Source organism: Peromyscus eremicus, chromosome 2, assembly GCF_949786415.1.
Source record: "Peromyscus eremicus chromosome 2, PerEre_H2_v1, whole genome shotgun sequence".
Taxonomy (NCBI): domain Eukaryota; kingdom Metazoa; phylum Chordata; class Mammalia; order Rodentia; family Cricetidae; genus Peromyscus; species Peromyscus eremicus.
Window position 1 is genome coordinate 157372445 of NC_081417.1, and position 6000 is coordinate 157378444.

Genomic DNA, 6000 nt, shown 5'->3' on the forward strand with positions numbered 1-6000 from the left:
ACTGAGCCCTCTCTCCAGCCCCAAGTTCTTGTTTCTTAATTTAAACAAATTTAGCCAGGCAGTGGTTTCGTATGCCTTTATCCTAGCACTTGGGAGGCAGAGGCAGGCGGATCTCTGGGAATTTGAGGCCAGCCTGGGCTACAGAGTAAGTTCCAGGACAGTCAGGGCAACCCTCTCTCTAAAAAATATAAAAATAAAAACAGACACAAACAGGAACTTGAGGATGATGTATCAGTGTTTAAAAGGGAAGCCCGAGGACAGGCAAGCTGTGAACCTCATAGAGAACGGTACCAGTTCCCTGTGGAGTCAGCCACGTGGCCTCAGCCTGCTGTGCTATGCTAACCCACGCTAATGCCATGTGAGGAGAAGACCACTGACAAGCTTTTTTGTTCATGTGTACAGGCTGTTTCACCCCCTAGGTGGGGTGTTGTGAGAGATTTGTCACACTGACACTCTAATAAGACTGCTAATAAAGTTTACCTTGAATCAGAGTGCAGAGTTGGAGATTGGCTGATTGAAATTAGCCATAGAGATTTTGGAGAACCCGGATAGGGAGGGGCGTAGAGAGATACATACCCTTTTTGATCTGGGAAGAAGGGAGAGTTAGGGTCAGCTGATCATACTTCAGCTGCTCTTTGGATCTATCAAGTTTGGTTTTTTTTTTTTTACCCCAGTATCTGACTCCAGATATTTTATTATTTTATTGCTATTAGAATAACTTAGATAAATGAATTAGTGGGGTTCAAGGGATCAGCATTGCATGTGATAAAGACAAGGTTTTTATAGCTCAGGGCAGGTGGTTTCTAAAAGGAGGATTTGGTAGACAAGCTAGGCAGGGTTACCGGAGCAGAACATAAGCCTAACAAGTAGTCATAACGACCTCCTGAAACAAAGACATGACCACAAGGTGTTCGCAACAAGGCGGTCAAACAATCTTCAGAAACAAAGGTAAGGTTGAAAGATGGTCCTAACAACTTTTTGAAGCAAAGACAAGGTTGTTATTCCTGGGACAGGTCACAGGAGGGGCACAGCCCAGTCCTTGAGAAACAGGTTTACTCATACACAGGAATGAACCTAGTGTGTCTTTACTATAAGATGGCTTCCAAGCCTAAGACGGAGGCAGGCTGGTTCATCAGCTACAGGGAGCGAGCACTGGAAAAAGAGCAGGAAAGCCTGAAGCACCAGTTCGGCCCTGGCCAGCACAGAAAGAGAAAGACAGAAGAAAAGGGAACAGTTCCCTGTGAGGACTCAGAAAGGGGACCGGCCACAACCCCGTGGTAGCTATAGGGATGGCACTAGGGGGCTCCTGGATAGGAAAAGCTCATAATCTTAAAGTGAAGTCACCTTCCTCGGGCGTCCCAGGTCCCTGAACTATCCCACTGGGTAGTTCCTCCTGAGGGAGGAGAGAAGGGTTTGTCTCCACCTAGAGGAAGATTCCATTCTTTACAGCAATAAGGCCACAAGTCATTGAGTTTTGATTATTCTTTTTGTTTTTGTTTTTGTTTTTTTCCTCTGAAGGCCTTAATCAACCTAGCCTCCCCAGTTTTCACAGCAGGGTCTCCCTATGTGAAAACCATCTATGTTAGCCAGGATGGTGGTGAACACCTTAGGCTGAGGCAGGAGAATAGCAAGCTCAAGGCCAGCTTGGGTTACTGAGCAAAACTGTCTCAAACTGGCCCACACCAGAGGCAGGTCGATCTCTGTGAGTTCTAGGTGAGCCTTGTCTACAGAGGGAGTTCCAGGACAGCCAAAACTACACAAAGAAACCCTATCTTGGGGAAAAAAAAAAAGAAGCAAAATTGTCAAAACACTTACTTCTCAGTATGTCCCCACTCTTTGTTCCCCACATGCTGTCTGGTGTTGAAGTGGCCAATTCCCAGGGTTAATGAACATCATTGTGGTGACCTGTGGAGTTTGAGAGTCTAAGAACAGGCTGGGTCTGAGGCAGCATATTGCAGGATGTGGATGGTAGTGTACTTAGAAACTATTTCTAACTGATGGTGAAGGAGCCTAGATTGGCCACTAGATGTCACCATTGTTCCATCGTGATCCAGGTCAGGAGTGCCTGGCTGGAATATGGTCGTTAGCACTGAGTGGGGCCTTGTCACCCCCTCAGACCCTAGGTGCTCACTTCCTCTCACTGGCCCGTGTGAGCCCCACTTCACAAGTAGAAACAGTTACAAGTACAAAAGAATTCTTCATGGGATTAAACTGCTTGGAAGTGGTAGAGGCTGGATTTGATACCACAGATGAGCCATATCCACACTCCAGCCCCCTGCTCACTTCCCATCATCCTCAGCACAAGTAAGACGTGCATTAAACAGAACACCACAAAAATCAGCTCAATAGCACCTCTTACCAGTTTTCCCTTAAGTTGAAGTGTAAAGTACGGTTTTGGAAAGCACTCTCCACTAATGACTAACAAACACGTCAGAATTTCCTGCTTCCCTCACCCCTGGGAAATGGCACCCACCAGGCACATAGTAGGTGTGCAGTTAATGTGACAAAGACTGGAGGGGGATCTGGTTCGTACATAGGAGAGGTAAGACAGTCTCATTGGCTGGACCTTGGCATCAGGTGGCGAGGGTTCAAGTTCCACCGGTGGCTGAACAACTTAACCTCTTGTGATTCATCTAAGCAGTTGGAGATGATGGCACCCAGTCCAGAGAGAGCAGAGGATTAAGAAGTCCACTAACATGTGGAGCACGTAGGCTTGACACACACTGTCTTAGGTACGTGCCCTGCATAGGCCCTCAGAAAACCCCAAGCGAGGTGCAGGTCTCCCATCTCCGCGACAGCAAAACTTCCTCTCTAGAAGGGGTGTGAGTGGCAAGTGATAGTTTCTGAAGATTACAGGATGTGAGCTGGCGACAGGCGCTTCTGGTCCCAAGAGGATCTGGTTATTACCTCCCTCTCCCTTTCCGTTGTTTTTTGAGACGGGGTTGTCACACACACCTGGAGCTGGCTATATAGCTCAGGGTGACAGTAAACTTTTTTAAAAGATTTCTTTTCTTTTATGTGTATTGTAGCATGAATTGTTAGAAGGTCTTATTAATTAAATCAAACCCGGGGCCAGTTATTGGGGTGTACACTGGATGGTCAGAGAGACAGAACAAGCCACAGCTAACCTCACCTGGCGGACTTCTCAGCTGGTCTTGTTTCCTCAGACTGGAAGCCTCTGTGTCCTCATATCCGAATGGCTCTCAGCTGAACTGTGCTGCTAGAAGCCTGAAAGCTTAACCAGCCAAATGCTTCTAGTTTCTGGTCCTCACGCCTTATATACCTTTCTGCTTTCTACCACCACTCCCTGGGATTAAAGGCATGAGTCACCATGCCTGGCCGTTTCCAATGTGGCCTTGAACTCAGAGATCCAGAGGGATTTCTAACTCTGGAATGCTAGGATTAAAGGTGTGAGTGCCACCATTTTCTAGCCTTTGTATCTAGTGGCTGTTCTGTCTCTGACCCCAGATAAGTTTATTAGGGTGCACAATATTTTGGGGAACACAATACCACCACATTGTATGGGTTGTATGGGTGTTTGGCCTGCATGTATGTGTTCTGTGTGCCTGGTGCCCTTCAAGGTCAAAAAAGGGCACTGGATCTTCTGGGCTTCACATATACCTTTTAATCCCAGCGTTTGGGAGGCATACTGGCAGATCTCTGCAAGTTCAAGGACAGCCTGGTTTACACAGAGAGTTCCAGACAAGCCAGGAGCTACATAGTAATAAAACTTTGTTCTTTGAAAAAAAAAAAAAAAAAAGGCCTTGGGAGGGTAATGCCTGGTATTATAAATGTGATTTAAAAAGAAGACAAGCCCAGGAGGTCACAGGCTCTGGGGGAAAACCGACCTCTGTAGTTTTACTAAATAAACATATTGGTAAACTGTCTTCTGAGTATTCATGTGTACACCCATAGGTTGTGCTGCTCTTGGCCTTGACCAGAGAAGCTTCTTCTGCAGTGGGCAGCAGTTAATACAGACCCCTGACAGTCAAAGTGCTTCTGTAAACCTGGCATGGGCCATACACCTGTAATCCCAACACTCAGGAATAAAGGCAGGAAGATAACAAATTCAAAGCCATCCTCAGCTGCAGTGTGAACTTGAGGCCAGCCTGGAACACAGGAGATTGTCACACAAACAACAAGACATCTTCCAGCTCAGCCTGTGAGTACATGCTTATCAGCCCAGCACTTGGGAAGCCAAGGCCGAAGGATCAAGAGTTCTAAGCTAGCCTGAGCTACATAGAAAGACTGCAAAAACCAAACAATCCCAACAAATACCAAAACCCTTCCCCCTCTCCCCTGGTCTTTCTTTCCTGGCTTGTATTGCAGGTGTCCCCTGGCCTTGGACATGGTGGGCAAGTACTCTACCTACACAGAGGAAGGGAAGGGGTCTGAGCCTTAAACTCTCCATCTTCCAGCTCCCACATGCTGGAGTGTGTCATCATGCCCAGCCCACTCTTCCCTATGTGGAGGCCAGAAGTTAACTTCCAGGAGTTGGGCCAGAGTGAACTTGGGGTCAGGCTTGGCCTCTCCCTGCTGAGCCATCCTGCTGCTTCCTTGTTAGTGTTGGAGCCAGAGTACAGGGCTTCTTCACACATGCTAGCAAGTGTTGTAACCACTGCTAAGGGCGGGATTAGAACCCACGTAAAAAAGGAAAGATCATTAGGTGCCAGGCATGTGCTTGAAATCTCAGTCTGGGGAGGGAGACAGACGCAGGTGGATCCCTGGGGCTCACTGGCCAGACAGCCTCCCTGAATTGGGCGAGCCTTGGATCACAGTGAGAGAGACCTCGTGTCAAAAAACCAACGGGCCTCCACATGCACATGAACACACTGCAACGTGCTTGGGTCCATGAGGAAAATGCTGTCAGGATGGCTCTGAATCTCAACTCTAACTACTTGGTCTTGATGCTATTGCGCATTAGACCCCTGGCAGTTTTGCTTCTTGGTTTCTTTTGTGTAGGTTTGTGTTCATGCACAGGTATGCCCAAGAAGCATGGACCCCAACTGAGAGCTTGTTGGAAATGCAGAATGCGGGGCTCCACCCCAACCAGCGCTTTGATGCTTCCCAGGGGGCATTGTGCTGGTGGTAGAGTAAGAGAAGCTCCAGTCTGTCCTTAAGTACACATACAGTGTGCTATGCACAGGACACTGGCTAGAGTCCTTCTGAACATCTATGGCAGTGAACTCCCCACCAACACAAGGCAGGCCACATCGTCCACGGCAGCTGCGTGTACAGGTGCTGAGGACCAACTGCTACTGTTCTCACTGGAGATGTCTTTTACTGCGAGCAAACCGACCATGAGCACGAGACGATTTCCCCAGACACAGCCAGTAGGAATGGGGCTGGGCTAGAGACCCCACCCTACCTTCCACAGCTTCTCGGAGGATGAACTAGGCTGGGTTAGAGACCCCATCCTACCTTCCACAGCTTCTCGAAGGTGAACTAGGAAGGGCCGAGTTGAGCTTCCCGGCTCCCTGTCTTAGGTTTTCATCCTCATTTCTCCTCAGGATTTGCTCATTCTCCAGGCATCCACCTGTCTCTCAGAGGAGTGCCTTTCACAGTCCTTAGTCTGTAAGTGGGGTCTGGAGGGGCAGGTGGGCCTGGCCCTCACATCTAGGAAGAGGGGTAGAGATGCACCCTGTACTCCTGAGGCAGGAGGATTTGATGAAAAGCTGCTTTCCCACATAGCTCTGCCTGTCCTGCAGCTCCTGAGATGGAACCAGAGACGGATGAGACATGCCAGCTGTCCAAACAGGCATTGTTTGCTCTGTTCTCAGGCCCCTCTTGGGACTGACTAAATCAGTCCAGAAAAATCATCCCGGAGTGGAGTTCACTGCTGGCTTAACACAGTTCAATGGCCCCTGGCCAGGTAAGGCTATCAGTAAACAAGACAAACGGAAAGTCTGGTTCAGGAAGACTGAGGGCACTAAAAATCCAAGGCAGGCCAGGGTGGGACCCAGACAGATCTGGTACAAAAGAGGACACAAAGAGGACCAA